A 23,926-nucleotide genomic window follows, 5' to 3' on the forward strand; every position below is an offset into this window, starting at 1 on the left:
TCAGAGACCTCCTGATGGTTGAGGGTAGAAGGGGAACCTAGCTGAGAGGCTGTGCAGGTGCCTGTGCTGAGACCCCTTGCTAGGGACCTCAGAGACAGTCTTCTCCAGCCTGACCCAGTACTCAGTACTACCGCGTCCAGCAAGTGGTAAATCCTGCCACGTCCAGCGCGGCCCTGGAAAATAATCCTGAGTGGGAATGTTGGGAGATTGAGAAAAGAAAGAAGACAGAAAATTGGGATCGGGAGGCTCCAGATAATGGAGTAAAGTGTGATTTTATTTTTGCAAGTTGCTTTTATACAAGAGCATACGTTTGCTGGCTTAAATGAGATTATCCCCACCCAACCTCCATATCCTATTATAATCATTTGCATTTCCATAGGGTAACCCCCACCCTGCACAGCCTGCCAAAATCATTTGCATTTCAACACCCACACTGTTCTCCAATCAGTTCCTACTTCCCATTCTTAGGAGGATTTGTGGAGGTGAGGCAACCCTTGGTTGGCCTCAGAGATTGCAAGGACCTTGTCAGCCTGCAACCTGCTCTGCACACAGTACTTTTCTACTCCTGGCCCTTCCCTCTCTCCTCCATCTCTTCCTCCTGCCCTGGGTCCATAAAACAGTAGTCTTTTGTTCAGGACTCCCTTTGCAGTAAGATGAGCCCTACCCACCATCTGTACTGATACATCTGACCCTCACAGGTGCCATGCCACAGGGAAACATGGAAGACCTGGGGGCCAGTGACCTTCACAGTCTAGTCTCTTGCTTACACTATCACCTTGAGTCCCAGCAGTGATCTGGCAAGATTCTTCAGCTCAACCACTCCAGCTATGTTCATTGGGGGCTGGGAGCTTTCTGGGAGAGTGTGGCCTCAGCATGAATGGTGTGGGACCTGAAGGTGAGGCTGTGCCAGAGGGGTGGAGGGAGGCTATCAGCCAGCTGCCCTCCTCTCCAGCAATCCCATTAAAGGTAGGTCTGAGCAGCATACCTCCATGGCCCACACTATGATAAATGCTATAGAAGCTGCCCAGGTAGGGAGTAGAGATCTTGAGGGAGGAGAGATCAAAGGAGGTGTAGGCAGCGTTCCCCAAGCTGAAATATCAGCAAGTCCTAGAGGTGGGTAGAGAATGACACGAGAGATGGCAAGAAACAGAGTTTGGGGAAAGCCATATTCAAAAACACCTTAAATGCAGATAGTGATGATGATCAGCCCTCACTGGCCCTTCGGGAAGCATCCTGAGAAATACTAAATAACCATAACAGACATTTATTAAGTACTTACTATGTCCCAGGCACTACACTTAGTGCTTTACCCATATACTATCTCATTTAATCCTTGCAACACCTGTACAGCAAGAGCTATTATCATCATCCCCATTTCACAGATACAGAACCTAACAAAGTTTAACAATCAGTCATGATGGAACCCAAGCTGTTGAACTTGAGTCCACACCTTTCACTTCCATATTATCCTGCTTTTCGAATAGCTTCCTTGTTTTCCTGCTGCAGATTCCCCTGGATGCTCCCATTCGCCTGCACACCAAATCACTCGGGGCTGTGGTTCCTCAGGTAAGACCTGTGCCCACTCATCACAGAGGACAAGGCAAGCCCCTTGACCTAGGCCAAATGAGGAGACTCTATATGGACATGTATGAATTGTGCATAGACTTTCTCCAGACAAACAGCTTACCTATTAGAACAGTGGGTAAGGATAAGTTTTTAATTTTTTGGTACAAAATTCTCATCATTTTCTGACTCCTTGTGGCATAAAGACAAAGGATCTGGATTCAGATTGCCTGCATTTGAATCCTGGGTCTGCGGTTTTCTATCTTTAGAACTCAATCTTGTTGGGCCTCGGTTTCCTCATTTGTCAAATACTATACCTGCCCTACTGGGTTGCTGGGAGGATCAAATGGGAAATAACAGCACTCAACCGGCACAAATATATAGGATCCTTCCATGGCACAAATGGGGCATGTTGGGCAGACTAATTTGGGACTAGGCAGGTAACTGATATTTGCTTGATGTTTATGGAGGACATAGCTAAAAGGAGCAGGAGCAGAGTGGAGAACACTCAGCCTCCCCTTTCTTGAAGCTGACAATTCAGCTCAGCCTCAAACTCACACACCAGTCAACACAAGTTGGCCAGCATAAAAAGCAGTACTATGACCATCCACTGTTATTGGAATATGCCCATTAGGGTGTCTCACCTATCTCAGATGCTTTATTGAAATGCCCTTTCCAACCACAACAGCCATCAACTGGAAGGGAATTCTGGAAAATCCAATTCCCTCCATCCTGTGATATTTCTACTGCTGGTTTTGGGCCCATAAAGATTTGAGCCTTGGGACTCCACCCATCTAGCCTTTCCTGATACAGCTCAGGGTCCCTCTTTCTGTCTTACGCCCTTCTTTCTCCAGCTGGCCAGGTTGTACCCCAATATGGAGCAAGAGCTTGAGGTGTCACCTGAATCAGCTCCATTCCTGAGGATCAGCCCTAGAAATGTGACCCTCGTGCCAGTAATGAATATCCAGGCCTTTGCCCTCCTGCCCAACTCCTCTGATCGCAAGACACTCTTCCTAGTAAAAGCGGTAAGTCTGATCACGGCTGGAGCAGCAAAGGGTCATGCTTGCCAAGGGCGTAAGCCCCTCCCCTCAGGTGAAAGACTGGATAGATGCTGGAGACTATTTCCACTGGAGGTATAAATGGGCCTTGCAATTCTGGTCTGGACGGCCAGACTTCCCGAGGGCATAGTTAATCAAATCATCCACAGTCAGAGTTGCAAAAAGTCATTCACTCCAGCTGAGTTGAAGATTCTAGCTTTCTCACTGCTACGTTTGTTATAAAAAATTGTTTAAAGCATAACCCCATTTAAACCCCATTGTTATAAGTAAATTAAATTACCTTTTTAAAGAAGGTACAAAAAGGAAAGAACTCTTAAAATAGCAATACTCTCTAAACTGATTTATAGATTCAACATAATCCCTATCAAAATCCCAGCTGGCTTTTTTGCCAGATAACAAGTTGATTCTAAAATTCTTATGTAAATTCAAGGGACTGAGAATAGCCAAAACAATCTTGAAAAGGAAAAATAAAGTTGCATAATTCATACTTTCCTATTTCAAAACTTACTATAAGGCTATCATAATCAAGATAGTATAGTCCAAGGATAGATATATAGATCAATAGAACAGAATCAAAAATCCAGAATTAATTCCTCATATTTGCAATCAATTGATTTTCAACAAGGGACCAACACAATTAAATGTGGAATAGACAACCGTATATCCAAATGCCAAAAAAAAAAAAAAAAAAAAAATGACACTGGACCCCTTCCTTACACCATACACAAAAATTAACTCCAAATGGATCATAGACCTAAACGTGAAAGTTAAAACTATAAAACTCTTAGAACATATGTAGTAGTAGAGCCTTCTTAGGTCAATTCAAAAGCACAAGAAACAAAATGAAAAATAGATAAACTGGACTTTATCAGAATTTAAAACTTTTTGTTTCAAAGGACACCATCATTCAGGAAAGCAAAGACTACCCACAGAATGGGAGAAAACATTTGCCAACCGTATATCTGATAAGGGCTTGGGGACGCTCTGAACTTCCCTTGGTTCAGTCATGCTTATAGGCAAATACCAATTTGAATACTCTATGCCTGCAATTTGGGCTTATCCGCCCTTCCATTAAGATGGAGACCTCTGAAATCTCAGCTCACCTTTCTTAAAGTCAGCTGTGGAGCCACCAACATCTGCATCGTCAGTCCATAATCCTTGAGTAGCTGCTTTTTGCCCATATGTCCCACTTCTGGCTGTGGTTTCTATTTCTGGAGATGTGTCTCCTGGACCGGGAGCCAAGAGGATGCCTCCGTGGACTGTCTAGGTGACCCCCTTTTGCTTTCCTAGAGACTCAACATCTCCGCCACCATCAATGTGAGCTCCTCCTACAGGATCGTTGGCTCATTGACTCCAGGAAGGTGAGAGGCCATGGGTTGGGGATGGAAAGGAATAGGACATGTGGTCAGAGCATCTAGTCTGGTTCGCTGATAGAGCTGAGGTTGTCCCTTGGAAACAGGGCAGCTGAGGGCAGCTCATTCTCTAAGTCTGTCCCCCTCTGGAAAAGGCGTATTGACGTCTCAGGAGAAAAGCCAGAAGTTGAGAATAGTTGTCAGGTAGCAGAGGTTACCTTCGGGTCCTTTATCACTTTGGGCTCCTCACTTGAGCTGAAATTTCAGCAGAGTACTCAGGAACACTAGTCTAGCTGGAAAAGGTAGGGCTTGAAGCTATGTACAATGACTTTACACATAAGGTTGAGAAAAACTGTCAATATTAACATCAAAAAGTGGAGATTTCGGTTGGAGGATTAATGGTGCCCCAAGCCACTGCTTATTGCTCCATTGCCCAGATACCCAATCAGTAGGTAAGTATTTATTTAACCAGTGAGTCAGTGAAGAGTTCGGGCTTTGGGGAAGAGGGATTACATTGCCTCCTGGGGTTGGCAACTTGCCCTTGCAGTGTCCTCTGTCCAGAGCCCTCATCTGTGCCCCACAACTCACCCACTCTGGGTGCTGCTTCCTGCTGAGGTAAAGGTGCAATGGGTTCATCAAAGGGACGAATTCCTGGCCTCACGGTTAGATGCTTGTTGACTGATAGAATGATCTGACTCCATCAAAACGAAGGTCTTAAGAAGTCTTTAAAAAGAGAAGCTCATGGTGAGCCTTTGGGGCTTTGGGAGGTCCTGGAATTTAAGTTTATGTGTAGACCTGGCTTGGGGTGGTCTCTGCAGTATTGGGGAAGACAGCCAAGGGCTTAGGCTATGAAGAGACAGACAGCAAATAGAGGATTTGAGAGGACTTCACATGAGGATTTTACCAAGGAATGATTAAAATTACTTTGTCCCATGAGCAGAAAGCAGAGATCTGTCCAGGGTGATCAGAATTTCTGAACAAGGGAGCCAAGTCAGCAGCCAAAGGAAAGCCTATTAGGAGGGATCAATAGGAGAAATTGGGGTTCAGCTTTTAGTGACAGCAATCCAGATACCCTAAGTCACTCTCCCTTCTTTCACTCCAGTGGCTGCCAGCTGCCTGCCAGCATCATTTGTGGTGCCTCTTTTCCATTTTTATTGTCTATTTCCATATTATGCAAATGTCATGAGATGGATTCATCTCATGACAAGAAGAAAATTGGGAATTATGAAAGTATAAACAAGCAAAATCATCCACAACCTTGCCCCATAGAGACTATCACTGTTAATAGTTTCATGTTTCCTTCCAGGTTTTTTTTACATTTTTATATAATGGGAGATGTAGTACATTACTTTTTATATTCCACTCTCTCTAGTTAATATTTATATCATGATTCCTTCAAGTTATCAAAGATGCTCAGATAACACTAATGTCCCTTCATAAATAATGGTGCATGCTTAAAGGCTTAAATCCACGAGCACATTGCAGAGGAACCCTTGTGTGCCCAGCCCCTGAAATGCCCTGCCAGCCAGCACTGCACACCCCACTAGGCTAAGTGCTGAAAAGTACCAGCCATAGCCTGGGATGACTATGCTTCTCTCTTCTCTACACAGTAAGCTGAAATTGGAATTGAAACACTCCAGCATCGGTTTCTTTGATGTGAGTTGTCTTCTCAGTATTTTTTGATTGGCCTCTCTAAGCAGGGCTTCATGGGGCTCCAGAAGCAACGAGGTCCCAGATAAGACAGATGCACTGCAGTCTTGCAGGAAAAGGGGCACCATGCCTGAATGTTAACTGTCCATGAAGGATACTGCCTGAGAGCTAAAGGGTCAACAGGACAGACATTAAAAGCATGAGCTTTGAAGGAAGATAGATCTGGGCTTTTATATCAGCGTTGCCACTTGCTAGCTGTGTAACCTTGGGCAAATCACTTAACCTTTCTGAGCCTGTTTCCTTAACTGTAAAATGGGAATAGCTACTTCACATAGGGGAATGTCTCACATAGTACGCTCTTAATATATGTTCATTATTGTAATAATAGTGACCCAGGTGCACGATCCCTTATCTGCAGCCTTTAAGACTGATGGGCTTCAGAACTGAGAATTTTTTAGGTAATCCAGGGCACACGCCAGGTTATATAACACTTTCCACAGGATCTGAGGCAATACTCTATAACCAAACACATTATTTCTGCCATAAAATTTTAAAATATTCACACGAAGTGGTATAAAGAAACACTAAATAGCCCCATGACAGTTCAGGTCATGTTTTGCCATAAATAATGGCTTGCACACACTTATGCAGAATGTTTAGATTTGGGTTTTGGAAGGTGAGTTGCGAACAAGCTGCTGTCATTTATGCTAGTGAGTCACAATCAACCTCTGTTTTTTAGATGGGATGACACGTCGATGTTTCCAGAGGTGGAGACAAATGTTCTTTCCTTGGACGCTGTTTTTATTCAAGTCTTATTTGATCCCTTTGCTTTGCCTCCTCTCTGTTCCAGGTGGAGTTTATGGAAGCCATCTTCAATTTCTACGCATCCAAAATCATATACCCCTCTCTCAACGGTAATAGCTGCTGACTGCCCCATGCAAACGTTGAATTCTACCCTTCCTATAGAGCCTCTCTTCTGTGCTGGCTGGGGTACTGGCAATCCATGACCCTTGCCCTCATAGAGTTCACTTCGTTGGCAAGGCAGTCGTGTAAGTTTAATCAATGCCACAATAGCACAGTGGACTCCAGGAGCTTGGAGGAGGCACTGAACTTCAGTTAGAGGTCAGTCCAGGAGGTGAGGGATAAGTTGGGTCCCAAAACATAAGGAGTTTGACCCAGGGAGTAAGAGCCTTCCAGGTGGCACCGTGAACACCTGGAGTCAGCACACCTGGGTTCTGAGCCAGGTTAGGTCACTGATTTTCCAGATGACCTTAATAGAAGTGATACTTGGGACAGTGGCTGCCTGAGAAGCCAGCAGGCATCCTCCCAGTCTAGGCCCTCTCCAACTAGCTTTACCATCTGCCTTTTACAACCAAGTAATAAAAGCAGCAAAATTGGCCTGGAAGGGACCGTGGGGGAGACGGTTGTCCTCAGGAGGTAAACGCTGCATGGCCCAGCCCTGGCCACTGGGTGGTGCTCTAGGGAAGGCTCTTGAAGGGGCTAATAAAAGCCCAAGAGGCTCTCTGCTCTTGAAGAGGCTAAATTTCCCAAGCATTTCCTGTGCCCCAACCCCCAGCCCCCACAAATCAGCCTTGAATCCAACAGTCTACATTTCAGCAGCCCACTCTCACTGGTCGGCTACAAACACCAAACACCACGTTCTGTCTTCACATCTCCCCAGCCTGTTCTGTGTGGCCCACCTTTCTCCGCTGTTTGTCTTCCAGCAAAGCTTAAGGAAGGTTTCCCGTTCCCTCTGCCCAGGGACACCTCCCTCAACAGCTTGGAGCTCCAAATCTGCGAGGTCAGTGAGAAGTGGGGTCTGGGAGGGCTGCTTCAGGGTTGGATACGACGGCGAGCCGTGAACTCCCACTCACATCATAGACCTAATTTTCACACAAAATTATTTTTTGAATTTTGGTGTATAAATGGTAAGTTTTGATTATCTGAAATCTTGGCTTCGTGTAAAATAGCTCAGTTCTCAATAATTCAGGTCAAACACATTAACTGAACATCTACAATGTGCAAGGCCCCTAGCCACAGACGGCAAGGGAGTGTGCAAGGGGGTCAGATTAGATGCACCCCCTCTGGGTTGAGGGGCTACCTTGACAAGCCCCAAATCTCCTTGGTGGTGTGAGATCCCTGCTGGGCCACTGGCCAGACTTCTCACCCACAGCAGCAAGGAACAGTCCTGCAGCAATACTGGCCATGCCTTCTAGAGGAAGAAACTTATCAGGGGCAGGGGACAGGGACGATTATAGTACATTTCATCATATAAACCCAGAAGTACTAGTTTGCAATGTCTTCACTGTTCATATGTTCTTACTCCAAGGTGATGCAGGACTACATTCCCAGAAATTAATTATGTGAGGGGAATAAACTCAAACAGCACCCAGGTGGTGCACTGTTCTCCAGGGAGAAGAAAGTTTTGGAGGAAAGTGACATTCATGGATTTCTAGAAATCAGCAGCTCAGAAAATGTAAATAATATCCTGAGGGCAGAAGCTGATAAGGACGGTGTTTTACAAAGATCTCCTTCGACAAAAGCCTAAGGCCTAGATTTATGTACTAACCTGGTTTTTTTATTAGAGTGAGATCTTGCCTCTCCCTTATAAAGGATTCCGTTTCAGAAAGCTCCTATGCATATTTTCAAAGTTGTGTATTCGTTTTTTTTCTGTCTTTTCCATCAGATAATGACCTTTCTTGTGCCCTTTTGCCTTCTCTCCAGAACTTCTTACTCTTAGGGGGCAACATTAATTAGGCTGAAGCTGAAGCAGTGGCTGACACCACACCTGAACTTCCCCTGCCCCGTGGAGCTGCAGGGGCTGTGACCAGCTGTCTCCTGTCCCATGAGGGCCCCCATCTCTCATGGACGCTAATCACCAGGGAGCCTATGGCACCTGAAGACACGCCTGACCACAGGACACCTTCTCCATCTTCATCCTCCTCCTCCTGCTTCTCCTCCCCAGTCTGTTGCTAGAATAAACTTTGATGAAGGAAAAAAGCACACGCAGTGTCCATTCACCACATAGCCCAAAGCACCCTGCTCGACCTTAAACATGTAGTTGTACATGTCATTTGATGTCACTGGTAAGGGAGCAAGTAGGACAGAAGTAGCTCAAAGCCTTGTTTTGCCACTTCTTGGTGTATATTGAGATGAGACAAACAAAAGCTGAGGGAATTTACCACAAGAGTTGCATTACAAGAAATGTTGAAAGACGCTCTTCTGCCTGAAACAGAAATATACAAAACTTTGAGTAAAATGACAAACATTATATACTTATCGGTGATGCCCTTGAGGGATCAAACTGTCTTATTTACCATCATACTCCTATTTCTAGCATGGTGTCTGGCTCATAAATAGCTTAATTTCTTTTTAATGAATGAACTTTCAATCTGTCCATCTCTCTATTCTCCTGACTCTTGATCCTGCTATGGAATCTCCCACCAGCTACTCAACCAGGTCTTCTGGTACCCAGCAGTTTCCAGGCAAGGATCACGCCTCCTTGACCTTAATCCTGGTTCTTGGGTCACCTTGCTTATAATGCTCTTCTCAGATGTCCTGAAGACCTGGGATAGCTCCTACTTCAGATACTGCAGTGGAGCGAGGCAGGAATGAGAACCTGGTGTCTCCAGGCCGACCTGTTAAGTATTGGGCCACGTTTCTGCTGCTGTCTGAACCACAGCAGCAGACGTTAAAAACCAGTTGCAACTTTCTCAAGTGGGCCCAGATTCCTTATCTTGGTATCTTTTCAGGCAGTTATGACCAGCTGACTAAAAGCAGCAAAAGAAGTCAGAGGATGGCCCTTGGGTAGGTCTTAAAGAGAAGGGCAAGGCAGAAAAAGAACCTTCGCTTCTGGATGCCTCTCCCGAGAAATGGCCGGCAGAGTGGAACATTACGACCATGAAGAATGCCCGCTCCTGCGGTGAAGGCCACTGAGGTGTCGAATTCATCAAGGCAGACTTGACAGCCTGAATTCTACCTCAGCCCAGCCAAAGTGGTTTTCAGTTTCAAATACAGAAATTGGACAATTAACTTCAGCCTTTCATCATAGCCTTTGGGACATATTTCCTCATGTAGACCCTTCTATCTGTAAAATGGGATTAAAAAGTTCACATGTGCATATCCATGGCACATCATCACATGGTGGCAGTTCCTGATTTTACCCCAGTTATCTCCAAAAGCCTGACCTTGAGGACGCCATCCAAGGTCCACCAATGGCAGCTGCCCCACGTTCACCCTGCTCTCACCTTTACTCAGTAACCTGTCCTCTCAAGTTGACATCAGGTATTTTACATCCCAGATAAGTTGACCAACTTATCCCAGTTTGCCTGGGGTCAGTCCCATGACCTGAGAAACCCCTCAATCCCAGGCAAACTAGGACAGTAAGTCACACAGCAGCATTTACTTATGAGTCAGGCCCCAGAACTCCAGGCCACCCCAGCTTCCTCAATAACATCAGCACTGTCTCACTCGAGTCCACTATGTCACCAGCCACCCTTCTTAAGCCTTGGCCTGACTGTTCCTCAACTCTCACGAGTCCTAAATCAGAGCCAACTACCATCGCTTGTTTACTTCCTCATCCTAACTAAACACTCCAAACAGTAGCCTATGTGCCAAACCTCAGGAGCGTGACAGGAAAGGCTCAAGGAGTGAAAACAAGATCTGGCCTGTGACCCACTTTGTCCACGCTCAGCCTTGCTGGCACATGGCTTGTTATTGATTTAAAAGGCAGACAGAGCAAGTTCGTAAGGTGCATTGAATCGGTGGGTGAAGAGGAAAGTGATGCACAGCTAAAAATTCAAGAGAAAAACTCTAGGTTATGAAAGTCATTTCAGGCATGGCAGAGGGACATGGGGCTGGCCTTCCCTGTCCATGGCCCTCTGAGGGTACTGTTAAGACTCAGGGCCAGGTGAAGTCCCCAAGCCCCCAGTGCCAGCGCTTTCCCTCCGATCTCTTGTGCAGAGTGAAGAGTTCCTCCATGATGCTCTGAACAGGCAGAGAAGACAAGCTCATGCTTCATGCAAGGGACCTCCCTCACCATTCTCTGCCCCTCTGGTGTCCACAAACATCATAAGAATATAAAGGAAAGGAAAGTGGAACCAATGATTTGGAGTTCCCATAAACACAAACCAGCTTATCCTCTGGCTAAGGGTTCCCAGCCCCTGGCATTAACTCACCTTGGGGAGAGATAATAGCAAATGCAGGTCCCACATCATCCCAAGGGTCACTGATTCATGGCCTTGGGACCTCCTTCAACAGCCTCCAACCTAAGGCTGACCTAGAAGGGAGAGGAAGCGTAGACGCATTCAGGCCCCAGCACTCCGCAAGTGACATCAGTGAGAGGGTCCCAACCAGCCAAGCGCAACCTCCCAGTTCGCACACGTCAAACTAGATATTATCAGAATAGAAAAGGTAATAAAGGGAATACATCTTAAATGTCCAGGTTTCATAAGAAATGATTTTCTTTCAAGCAGTTCGTGATCAGTGCAACTGAACAGATAGAGTAATTCACAAGAAGACAGCTCAGTGCTCACTGTCAGGGACTTTGACACTGAGGTCCCAATGCATCTTGATGAAAGGGATGGACCATCATCCTCAGCAGCTCTCACGCCATATTGTCATTACTTATCTGCCCAGCCTGTCACAAGACCCCAACAGCTGTCATCCTATTCTGCAAAGACCCAGGCAAGAAAGGCAAATGGAAGATAAACTTACAGCAGCCTTGTTAGATACCTATATCTTTGAAGATCAAGACCACCAGACCCATTTAAAGGATAAATGAGAAACATCATCAAAGCTTGAGAACATTACATAAGTGAGCCCCAACTCAATCCATAGGACTCTACACCCAGAGGTTTGAATTACCAGGTCTGGGGTTGGGACGGCAATAAACTATCTTTTCAAAACGGTCACCTCTGCCCACTAAATCATCTAGCCTGGATGAGGAGCCCAAGCCCAGGAACTAGGCTACGGGCCTCTGATGCAAAAGGGGCAGAAAGTAGGTTTGAAAGACAAGGAAAAATCTCAGGTTAATTAGATGGCTGTCTGTACCAGAAAGCTCACATATATTATTCTCGCTACATTCACATCATCGTGAGACGGGAACAAAAACATCTGGCAAAACAGGATCCCAACCTCAAAGACAAGAGAACCGAATGTCAACAGAATAAGATCTGGGAACCAAACAGGAGCCCTCAGACCAAAAGTAGAGATCAATGAAATGGATACCTTGCCCTCACCTCCAACTTCACCTTGGCCAAGATATGCCTCTCAGGGGCACCACGTTGCATCTTCTGAGTCTATGAAGTGAAAGCACTGTCGCGGGTTTCTGCCTCCCACAGAACACGTCTGCAGCACACAGAACAAAAGGCAGAAGGTCAGCCCTCTGGTGATGGCTCACTACACATCTAGGTGCCCTGTCTGCAACACAAAATTCTAACATGAACCAGAATACATGCTAGGGAGTGTTGAGTCTACAAATAGATATTTCAAAGACCCACAGACCTGAGAATTTCTTCTCTAATAAACCCCTGGGATTCCTCTTTTTCAAAAGAGAACCCACAAAAGCACAGATTAAAAGTCAGCAAAGGAAAGGTGATCGGTCATTGTGTTCTTCCCTGCTCAGTGACCGACAAGAATACTCAATCTCCTGGTAGTTTGTGACATGAAAACTTTTTTTATTGGTTCAGAATTGATAGAACCCCTCTTTGCCCCTACATCTGGCCCCCACCTTTATTTTTCTTTCTCTATTTATTCGATGTTATTGATGGTTCCTAGAGAAGCAATACGAGTTGTGCTCAAGAAAGAGTAAAGGGTAATTTTTGAAAATAGAAAAAAAAAAAAGAGTAAAGGAGCAACGACAACACACAAATGAGCATTTAAGGCACGGCTGTCTTGTATAACGTTATTATTACGGGTTATCCTCCACTCCTACGAATTCATAAAACAGAGCCCACGATTTATAATCCTCATCCATGCCCTTCAGCACTAGCTGAATTTACTCTAGTGTGAGGTCCTAATATAAATGTTTCTGACGAGAGGATCCTTAACTTGAAAAGACAAAGTGAAATGCACAAGTCAGGAGGTTAGCCCCGTCACCATGTCACGTGGGGGCCAGCAAAGGCCCAAGCTCTGAGGGAATGGCAGGAGAGAAAAGCTAGTGTGTGAAAGCTCCAGGGTTTGGAAGGGACAGCTGGACCCTTCAAACACGGGGAAAACTCCTTTCAGTGATTCCTCTCCCTGCACTATCAATGACCAGGGCACAGGCAGCCCACGATCACTTTCGAATGCAGGAGCAGAAAGGGACAGAAAGAGAGCCAGGAAAGATGGAGGCTGGTGCCAGGGGCCTGGGGAAAGGGGAATGACTTGAGCTGGGGACAGCGGCTCAGCCAAGCACAGAGCCCCAGCTGCTTCTGTTGGGTCCTGCAAAGATCCCATAAAACCTCCCTGCCACGGAGTCAAGATACTTCCAGCATAAAAAAACTGGAAATGCTTTTAGGCTGGAAAATATCGGGATCATGTGGTCATGACACGACCATGAGAAAAAAATTAAAAATTTTCTATGCCATGCCAGCTTTGCTTTTCAGATGAAGCAGAGGTTGAGACTAGGTCACAGAGCTAGACAGGTTCAGAGACGGGACCGGCGTCCCTGGTGTCTAAATCCACGTGCTTCCATCACGGCACACAGCTGACGCTCCAGCACTTAAGAGGGAGATGCCCCAGGGAGCCCTTTACCCAAGTAAGTTTCTACAGGCCCCTCCCCTGTAAGCAGGCCCCTCCCCTGTAAGCCCCTCCCCTGCCCCTCAGCAGGGACAACTGGGAACTCACAGAATGCCACTTTTACCCTCCTTCCCCTTATATGACCAACCAAGCCTGAGGGAACATGCATAGTGACTTTATAGAGACAAAATAACAAAATTCCAGAAAATGGTCCCAAAGTCTTACCTCCAGGCCCCATTGTCTAGCGTCCCAGCTGATATGACGACTGATATGAAAGTGACTGACGTTTCCCACGGTGCCTCTGCATACACAGACCCATATGCAAGAGACAAGCCATGAACGGGTACTCAGGGCTGGCCCTAGGGGAAGAGAACACTTGGCTAAGAGGCTCGCAGATTACAGCACCCACAAATGCAGACTGTTACTGTGAGTACCTGAAAGACCACGCTGCTGTCTTAGGAACAAGAACAACTTAACTCTGGGAACAGGTCTGCAGATCACCGTGGTCAGGAGTACCATCCGTGTTATCCTATGTGCCGACTGTGACCAACATGTTGCTAACCAGACTATGTTAAAAGGATGCCGAGGCCAGGTTTCAAGGAGGGGGCCATGGCTCACTGGCAGTGACTAGCAGGAGCCAGGAAGGGTACCAGCTGGTGGGAAGGCCCCATCTAGTGTAAGGGCTGCTTACGTATATATCCTCGACTATACTGAGCTTGGCCCAGCTCCATTACTACTCTAATCCTGTCCCTTAATCTAAGGGCAGAAGGAAAACCACCCTCGGTGGACCACAGGCCCTGCCCACGCCAAGACTAAAGGTAGACCATAATAAGTAGATCTTTCAATAGAGAAACAACATTTCCAGTGGGAGGAGGGAAAGCATCAGCCCGGGCAAGTTGGCTTGCTCAAGGCCATCGTTCCCCTGGCACTCCACAGCGGGATGAGCCCTACCACCTTACAACATGTCATCTCCACGTCACCATCTCCTCGTTTTTTGGTGGTTTTTTTTGTTCAGTGTCACATGTCAGGTACATGGCACAATGTGAAACAAAATGGAGGAACTGCCCTCAAGGAGATCACAGCATGGGGCATGATAAGCAAATCAACAATTTCCAGGTATGATTAGTGCTGAGAGATGGGGCTGAGGAGGTGGGAAGGGGTGAGATGGGGAGGGGAGCCCTAGGGGGAAAATGTCCAGTCCATAAACATAAACTCCCTCCGGCAGGGTCCTGCTCAGCATAAGGGGCTCTCCATGAGACGCACAGCGCCAGGAAGTAACCACAGGTACCAGGAAGTAACACAAACTGGTGGAAAGACGTGTTTGAAAGCTCCAGAGTTTGGAAGGGACAGGATGGGCCCTCCAAACACGGGGAAACGCTTCCAATAATTGTTCTCCCTGCACTATCAATGACCAGGGCACGAGTAGCCCACAATCACTTTCGAATGCAGGTACAGAAAAGAGCAGTGAGTGAGCCAAGAAGGGAGGCCATTGCCAGCAGCCTGAGAAATGGCCTGAACTGGGAACAGAACAGCAGACAGGTCAATGACCAGATTTACAACCTAAATTTCAGAAGCCACACCTCACTTTCAGAGATTGCTTACCAGTCCCTGCCAAGAGCTGAAGGGAGAACTAACAGCAGATACAGTGAGAATCCTTGGGTTCTGAAAGACGGGGTATAAGTGGTACCAACATTGAACATTTGACAGGGTTCTCATCAGGCACAGAAGAGCACTCAGCTCGTCACCGATTATGATTCAGGTTTGACTCTAAAATGCAGTCCGCTGTCCATTCCAACATACTGCTGTTTTCCTCTCGACATCACAGCAGCCTTCATCAGGGGCTCTCAGGAGCAGAGAAGGACCCAGGCCAGTGCCTGCTGGCCCGAGGGGAGCAAGTTGGGAGCCTTCGCCTGCACTCTCGCCCCCCACACCTCATCACCGAAACACTTCTGGCTGCGCAGCCTCACAGAACTTGAGCTCAAGACAAACAGACAGGACACCACTTACCTGGGACCTCACAATCCAGGCTCTCCCTGAGGACATCTCTAACGCACAAGGAATGGCAGTCATGTGATACTCCTGCAGGGGACAAGAAGCCAGCACATGATTCTCCTTAGCACCACTTACATGTCCAGAAAACCAACGTGCTCATCAACAGAAAGCCACTTAGGAAATCTGGGTTTGGATTAAAGGCACTGACAGCCTGTCTCCCTTGATCCTCAGTCTACCTCATGCTGGGTCACTGCCAGTCACCTTAGGCTGTCACGTTTGAAAGAAATAAGCATGGATCCTCTAAACTTGAGGAAAACCTTACAACTTTTCTTTTGCTTGCATTACCAGGACAAGGGCAGCCTGTAATCACTTCAAACACAGGGACAGAAAAGGACACAAGGCAGATGAAATTGGTGACCAGGGTCAGAAGACCACAGCTGGGGCTCCAAAACCAACCCACACATTCCCTAGGCAGGACCACTCTCATTCTTTGTTAAAGCTTCACAGAAACCAGCACTGAGCCAAGCACAGAGAGCAAGCACTCAGTAAACAAGACACCAGAGGTCAGGAGGCACCTAAAAGGTGGTGGGAGGTAGGAGGTTTGAGAAAGCTCCAGGGTTTGGAAGGAGAAGGGGTGGGCCCTCCAAACACGGAGAAACGCTTTCAGTAATTACTCTTCCTGCACTATCAATGACCCAGGCATGGGCAGCCCACAATCACTTTCAAACACAGGCACAAAAACGGGCAGAAGGTGAGCCAGGAAGAAAAGCCCATGTTAACCTACCAGCTACCCAGCCAAGCTCAGGAACCTGAACACTATCATCACTTCATATACATTCCATCCTCCCTCATCAAGAGAGTCCACAGAAAGATCAGCTTTTGGTAAAAATGCCTCAATGGTTTCATTTACCCCACAAATATGTACTGAACACCTACCATGTCCCAGGCATTGTGGGTTCAAAAACAAACTAAAACACAGACAAGATCTCTGTCCCCTTAGAGTTCTTGTAATTCCTCTACCTGAAGCAGAGTAAAGACAGGAGAATAAAGAAACTTACCCTTACCCAGAGTTACAGCTGAGGGGCTGAGTCAGGATCTGAACTCAGGCCTTTCTGGGCCCCAAGCCCACCCCCATCTACAACACAGGCCTCCTTCTGCATCAGGGCCTTTCAAGACAACTCGTGGAGCCCACCGGAGCTCCAGGACCACCCCTCTGCGGTGGGGCAGGAAGGCAACAAGCCCCGAGTTCAAGGAGCTCAGGAGCAGCAGCACTCACCCAGGGAACTGCCTCAGCCCCTGGACACAGTGGGGGCGCATCCGGCAGCACAGATCAGGGTTCTGCAGGAGAGGAGGGGGCGTCGGCTGGTGCAGAGCCCGCAAGCAAAGCCTTCCGAGGGAGAGTCATCTGTCCCCAAGAGCTACAAAGACACAAGGCCTAGGCAGAGAAACGCACGGGGAAGCGGCTTTAGCGCAGAACAGGGGATGGAATACAGATTCTGGGGCCCTGGAAGGGTCATAGAGACACTTTGTAGGCAACTGACGAGTGGCTTTAAGGATTAAATGCCTGGAGTATGAGGTGGGTGGGAGCAGTGAAAATCAGGGGGCCCTAGCATCCGTCAGGCCCGGGAACACACGCGGCTCCGCACGACTCGCTGCCGTATCTTGTGCCCAAGCATCGTGGGACCAGTTTCTGGCCGTTAGCGGGCACAAGGCTGCCCCACGAAGTAGGTAAGTACGGCGACCCGACGCCCGCACCAGCCTGTGACCTGAGGCCCCTTTCTCGAGGACGCGAACCCCAAAAGGTCCACACCCGGAAGAGGGGGCAGTCCTGCAATCGGGAGACGGGCCTGGGCTCTACGCGCCCCCCGGGCCTTAGTTTCACGTCACTGGGGGTGGCACAGACCACGCGTCCAGCTCTCCCTGCAGTGGACTCACACAGGCCCCGCGATCGGCAGTGCCGGACAGCAGTAGAGACAGAGCCGACACTGCAGGAAGATGTGAACGTCTGGGGATTTCAGGAGACCGCAAGAGACGACCAGCAAGCAGACTACCCGGCCCGCTCAGCGCCGGCGGAAATGCGTATCCGACCCGGGCTGCAGCCTAGAGCGGCGTCTCACCGCCCAAACCCGCACAAGTGGTCCTTTGCGCCCCCTGGTGGAGCGGAGCTTAAATTCTGACCGGAAGGCTTGGAATAATTTCCCAAAGTAGCCTGGAATTATGTAAATAATATTGCCTCACTTGTGTTCTGAAAGTATTCCTTGGTGACTGGTTTGTCATTAATCTGTAGAAATAATCCCTCTTCCACTTGAGGAGCTTTGATAAGCAAGAGCTGGGTGTTAATTATGTTTAGTTTGGACAATAGGGATCTGTCCGATTGACCACTGTATCCATAGTACAGAATTGGCTGGCATTGTTAAACAAATGAATGAATTCTGCCCATGTGTTTATTTGGAAATTGCTAGTCTAAAATATTTTTTCATATGGCCTGAGACTGGATCGTGAGGGTGACTAGGAGATGAGCCTAGAGAGAGGTAGGCAGGTGCTTTGCTGACTCTCATGCTAAAGGTAAATGGGATCAGAGGATGGAGAGTCCTTGAAACAAAAGGGACTTGATCAGATTTGCATAGTGACAGAGAAGACAGAGGTCCTATGTTCCTAACATCACACCAGAGACAGGCCTGGGAGGGGACTCATGGCCCCCAAATCTCACAAGCACTAATACTGCCTGCATCCTGGGCCAGGTGTACCTCTTGTACCTGGGGCAACCTTGCCACTAATTCAGCCCACATTCTGAAGTGTAAAGAGCCCACCTCCGGGCCTAAGGAAAGGGCTCCCTCAATCGGATTCCTGGCATTCACCAAGAACACTGTGGAAATCCAGGCTAGACAGATGAACTGAGAGAGAAATGGGAGTCTCTAGGGATGTGACCACACCACATTCTGTATTCTGGGAGGAGCTGGTGAGATTCTAAGACTGTGAGAATGTTGGGGGTCTCTGTGATGGAAGGGGGCCATGGGATGCTGTGGCTGTGAGGAAGATGGAGAAAGGGGTTAGGTTCACACACTTGTGGCCACACAGTCCTGCTGTCCTCTCCTGCCTTCTGCTCTTGCTCTTACTCTCCATGTGACCTTGGCTACGTGACCTAACTTCTCTGCTCAGCTTTAGTTTTTCTTTTCTGAAAAATGGGCTGAGTCAGAGCCTTGCTGTGAGAATTAAATGAATAATTCACATCAAGAGTAGAGCATAGAACAAATGGTCAAGGCATGGTAGTTGCTATACTTTAGTATTTCTGAGAAAGTCGAGAGTTTCTGTCACTGTGAGGACACTGTGGGATTATTTATGAGGCAGAGAGAGATTGTTCTGTGTTTGAAAAGTGTAAGGCAGCTCTATCCAGTAGAAATATAATGCCAACCACATATGTAATTTAAAATTTTCTAGGAACTGCGTAAAAAGGTAGAAGAATAAATTTAACCTTAATAATGTATTTTATTTAACCCAAGATAACCAAAATATCATTTCAGCATATAGTCAATATTTTTAAATGAATTATGAGATATTTACTATTCTTATTCTTCACATAAAATCTTTGGAACCCAGTGCATGTTTTACACTGACAGCATATACTAAGTTGAACTGACTACATTCCAGTGCTCTGTAGACACACGTGGCTGCTGCGTTCATCAGCACACATCTAAGGCCATCTGGTTTTGGTCAGACCTTTGGAGCCAAAAGAGAAGCAACAAGCAAGAGGCTGAGAATATGTACCTTCCATGCCCCTTATCCTTGAACCTGGGGCATCCTAAGAGCAAGCTCCCCGAACCCTGTCCTCTTGGGTTTTTATAGAGACTTCTTTATGTATGCATGACTGATTAAATCAAATCATTAGCCGGTTGGTAATTGATTTAATCTTTAACCCATCTCTCCTCCCAGAGGTCAGAGGTCTGGGGTGGGATTAACAACTTAAACCCTGGAATCACGATTGATTCTCTTGGCAAAAAGCACCCAACCTTAGTGCTTCTAAAAGTCACCTCATTTACATAAAAAAGACACCTTTATCTCTCTCAACACTTAGGAAATTCCAAAGATGTGAGTAAGGAGACTTGGTGGAAGACTATATATGAGAAATACATGTTGGTCATCTGAATGACCAAATACATATTTCTTATAAATCACAATACTGTAATAAGTGAACGGTGCCCAACCCACTCCTTGGACAAAGGTTTGGTCTCTGTGGTAGGAATGTTTGCCTGCTATCCAAGAGGTCCTGTCCAAGAAAAGACCTGGGTGAGAGAGCCCCAAGAAGTGGCCTGTTCATATTACTAGGGGTTCAGACAAAAGGCACCAGGCAGAAGGCCTCACAAAAACTCACAAAAAGCCCTGAAATAGAGGTGGGGTAGAGGATGGGGAAGGAGAGATCGGAAGGAGAGAGACTCAGCATTAAATACACACCCAACCTAGAGAGGTCTCCTGCCTACACCTTATTCTCTAGTCCATCTGTTAGAATCCTAGAGGTATTGGAAGTGGGGGAGTGAGCAGTAACCTGGCAATTTGGATAAGAGAGAAGACTCCCATCCCCTTTCAGTGGATGCTTGGCCCAAGCTGGCAGAAAGAAGTTCTACTTATAAATGATCATTGAAAATGCAATTAATACATTAGACTAGACATTTAAAATAATGGAATGGAAACTATGTTTCTCATTTTTAGTGTTTACAAGACTTATTACCTAAGAATGATCAGAAAAGCTATGAGGCCTGCTTGATATTTTTCTAAGGACAGGGAAAAGATACTTCCACTTAGCAAGTCTAAAGGGACAGGCAAGAAACAATAATTATGATTACATACCAGGACTACTGCTTTCAAAACACCAGTCGCATTAATAAAACATTGGGCTGTAGCTAGGAGGACAACACTCCATCAGTGTAGAATTTGTGACCTCACAGTAGCTGAGAGATCCCTGTGGCCTGGAGCGCTTTCCTTTGGGGAGGAGGAACAGCTGGCTGGATAGATTATTCCAAGGAGTCTAAGCTAGACCCAGGGTCTAGGACAGAAGTCAGCAACTGACCCTGTGAAGCCTGCAGAAGCTCCAGGCCCTGTCCCTGCACTAAGAATGAGCACCATGCTGATGATCTTGCTGTACCTGACCGTCATCCTCCTTGGCTTCTTCCTGCTCCTCTGTTACTATATCTTTCAGAAGGAATAGACTTGGGTTCCTCCAGATTGAAACTGAGGCCTGATGGAAGCCCTGACCAGTCCAGCCCCCTGGGTCCTCTCAGGCAGGACAGGCTCTTCTTGAGCTGCCTCACAGCCTAGTCTTGACCTATTTTGGAGTCTCTAGCAGCCCCAAGCTCGCACTGCCTGCTCTGACATACTGAGATGATATAGAAGGTTTTCCTATCAGAGTCAGATCCCACCTAGGTCTCAGTACCTCCCTCTCCCTGGGACTCCTAGCTGAGTCCTCTGACCCCCACAGCCTCTCTATTACCAGTTTTGCTTCTGGTTCATTATTGTTCTGGGCTGAAGACCGTTGGTTATAGAGAGAAGATCAATGTGGACTCGATGGAGGTATAAATGGCTCAGGCCTCTGCCATGGGGACAGGCATGAGAAGGGGTGGCCCTCTCCCTTCAGAAACTGGCAGCACTGGAACCTGGGGAACCATAGTCCCAGCTAAAGACTGATAACCTCAGCAATGACGTTGGACCTTTTTTCTACCCATGGTGGATGACCCTTCAAACAACCTTCTTGACTAATGAATCTGAATGATTAATTAACTCAGGCTTCCCTGAACATCAACTTTGGACCTCCTTTGTTAACTAAACAACTGAGACATTTGTGACTTGAGAATTGTTAACTTTCTTGTCTGAATACATGGGCATTTCAGGACAACAATATGTGACTTGGGCTCGTTATCTTTCACCATGCCAGCTGACCACATCAGTTCTTCACTTCTAAGACTTTGGGTTTTCCTGACCAAGGACATCAGACATCCCTGGCTATTTATCTTGGACTTCCAGGATAAAAATAGGAGACTGTTTCTATGATTTTACCATTATGTATGATATCGACTGATGGTTTACAGGGTATATTCTATTTTTGGAATTCGAAGATTTTTTAAAGTTATGAAAGAATATTAATTTTTATAAAATGATGATGATAACTAACATTTATTAAACCAGCTTACTATAAACCGATGACCATTTAAAAATCACTTTTGACACTATATTATTTTCAATGCATTGTTTTACCTATTAAAAAAAGTTAATTGTAATAAAATACACATAAAACTTACCATCTCAACCATCTTTGAATATTCAGTTCAATGTCCAATACATTTACACTGTTGTGCAAGCTATCTCCAGAATTCTTTTCATCTTGCAAAATTGAAACCCAGTACCCTTTAAACAACTCCCCATGCTTCCCTTCCTTCAGTCCCTAGCAACCACCATTCTACTTTCTTTCTCTGAATTTGTCTACTCTTGGAACCGCCTATAAGTGAAATCACAGTGTATTTGTCTTTTTGTAACTGGCTTGTTTCACATAATGTCATCAGGGTTCTTTCATGTTGTAGTATATATAAGAATTTTCTTCCTTTTAAAGACTGAATAATACTCCAATTTGTGTGTAGACCACATTTCGTTTATCCATTCACCCATTGATGGACACTTGAGTTGCTTCCACCTTTTGGCTATTGTGAATAGTGCTGCTATGAACATGGGGGAACAAATATCTCTTTAAAACCCAGCTTTCAACTTTTCAAGAATATACCCAGACGTAAGATTGTCGAATCATACGGTAATTCTATTTTTAATTTTTTGATCAACCACCATACTATTTTCCACGGCAGCTGGACCATTTTGCATATTTTGTCTATTTCAAAGTAGAAAAAACTAGGTTCAGAAAGATTAAGTAACTTGCTAATATAGCTGAAATGTGGTAGACAAAACATTGAAATACATCTTTTGTATTAGTTTCCTAGGGCTGCCATAGAGTACTACAAACTAGATGGCTTAAAATGACAAATTGATTCTTTCATTATACTGGAGGTTAGAAGCCTGAAATCAACATGTCAGTGGGACCATGCTCCCTCTGAAGCTCTGGGTAGAAACCTTTCTTGCTTCTTCCAGCTTCTCATGGTGGCCGGCCATACTTGGCATCCCTTGGCTTGCAGCTGCATCACCCCAGTCTCTGCCTCCTTTGTCACACGACCTTTTCCTTTAAGTTTTTTCTCCTCACTTATAAGGACACCAGTCATAACTGATGGAGGGTCCTCCCTACTGCAACATGACCTCATCTAAATTTACATCTTAATGTCATCTGCGAAGACTATTTTCAAATAAGGTCACATTCCTAGGTACCAGGTGTTAGGACTTCAACATATCTTTTGGAGGGACACTATTCAACCCATAGTATCTGTCTCCCTCTAAACCGTGATATTTACCACACTTTTGACCTCCAACTGTGATATACTACTAGACTTCCCAATATAAAGTAATGCTTGTGTTTATGAGACAAATATGTGATATCGGTGGATTATTTTCTTAGACTGTGGAGGAAGGCAGACACTGTGGGTTTCTCTCATTCATCTCTTTACCTCCCAGTCACTAAACAAAAAAGAAACAACAAAAAACAGGAGTTGTTAGAAAAGTGGTATAGCTTTTCAAGTGTCTTTATGAGGAAAATATGTTAACTAAACAGTTGTTTTGGGAATCACTGGGTAGTAATTTCCTTTACCTTTTTCAATTTTCTGCATAATCAAGCCGTGGTTGACATTCATTGGGCACACTCACTAGCACAGTGCCACATGGAATGGCAGCACTCAATTACCAAGTATTGAGTGAATGAATGACTGTATGGATGAGTGACTCAGCAGTCACCCTGCCCCCTTTTTGCTGCTACTGTTCTGTCTTGATGGCTAGTGGCACCAAGTGGCTGGTGGTTCCTCCTCTCCCTACAGCCTCCTCAAGCCCCCATGTCCACTGCTGAGAGAGCCATGGTCACTGCCATGGTCAAGGCAGACTGAACCACCATACTACTCCTGCCTGGGTAGGCCCCCAACATATCACTTCTTTGCAAAAGACCCACTTGAAATACACATTATTTCTGATGCTTGCCGAGAATGTACTGCAGTTTTGTTTTGTTTTTAACATCAGTAGACACATTGGCTCACTGACAAATAAGGCCAAGCCACTGAGAATGGGTTGTTGTCTGAATGCCAAGAGCAAAACCTACCACAACACATTTCTTCCAAGGGTTCAATGTGCCCTGTGTTCTGGAATCCCCAGTTAGGTAGACCAGTGTTGTAGATGAGAAAGTGGACTTGGATAAGCAAAATGCGTACAGCGCCTCATACAACAGCCAGATTCTCCATGGACTACCTTAATAACTGGCCATTTGGAAAAAGTTAAGGAAAAGACTTGGCTTTTAGCCAAAAGTGTTGGTGACCGAAACCTAATTTGTGCTAAAAAATAAATTATTGAAAGCTTATGTAATCAAACAAGGGAAGGGCAAAAGTGGAGCTAGGCCTCCAAGAAAATAAACACCAGAGTCTGGAATGCCACCAGGACTGCCGATCCTACATCTACATCTCTCTCCAT

The 23,926-nt window shown here is 46.1% G+C and overlaps 1 long non-coding RNA gene and 3 other non-coding genes across 16 annotated transcripts in view; all 4 read right to left on the reverse strand.

Moving 5' to 3' along the window:
• LOC105296492 overlaps positions 1-17,440 on the reverse strand; it is a 30,358-nt gene extending 12,918 nt beyond the window's left edge. Inside the window, exons 1-8 of one of the 13 annotated variants that reach the window (XR_896259.2) lie at positions 16,611-17,434; positions 15,350-15,421; positions 13,568-13,701; positions 11,852-12,043; positions 11,675-11,758; positions 10,801-10,901; positions 7,324-8,849; positions 233-4,983 (exon numbers count right to left, since the gene is read on the reverse strand). This is a non-coding gene — a long non-coding RNA (uncharacterized LOC105296492). Of the gene's footprint in view, positions 1-232; positions 8,850-10,800; positions 10,902-11,674; positions 11,759-11,851; positions 12,044-13,567; positions 13,702-15,349; positions 15,422-16,610 lie in introns of those variants that run through there. The other 12 variants (XR_896261.2, XR_002781936.1, XR_896266.2 and 9 more) reach the window with 12 other exon arrangements.
• On the reverse strand, positions 12,784-12,917 carry LOC111743996. Its single transcript, XR_002781967.1, has one exon. It is a non-coding gene; the product is annotated as a small nucleolar RNA SNORA71 (small nucleolar RNA).
• On the reverse strand, positions 14,661-14,793 carry LOC111743998. The gene has a single exon (XR_002781969.1). It is a non-coding gene; the product is annotated as a small nucleolar RNA SNORA71 (small nucleolar RNA).
• On the reverse strand, positions 15,935-16,068 carry LOC111744000. The gene has a single exon (XR_002781970.1). It is a non-coding gene; the product is annotated as a small nucleolar RNA SNORA71 (small nucleolar RNA).
• Positions 17,441-23,926: the final 6,486 nt, after the last annotated feature.

The sequence above is a fragment of the Pteropus vampyrus genome, unplaced genomic scaffold, assembly GCF_000151845.1.
Source record: "Pteropus vampyrus isolate Shadow unplaced genomic scaffold, Pvam_2.0 Scaffold125, whole genome shotgun sequence".
NCBI classification, from domain to species: domain Eukaryota; kingdom Metazoa; phylum Chordata; class Mammalia; order Chiroptera; family Pteropodidae; genus Pteropus; species Pteropus vampyrus.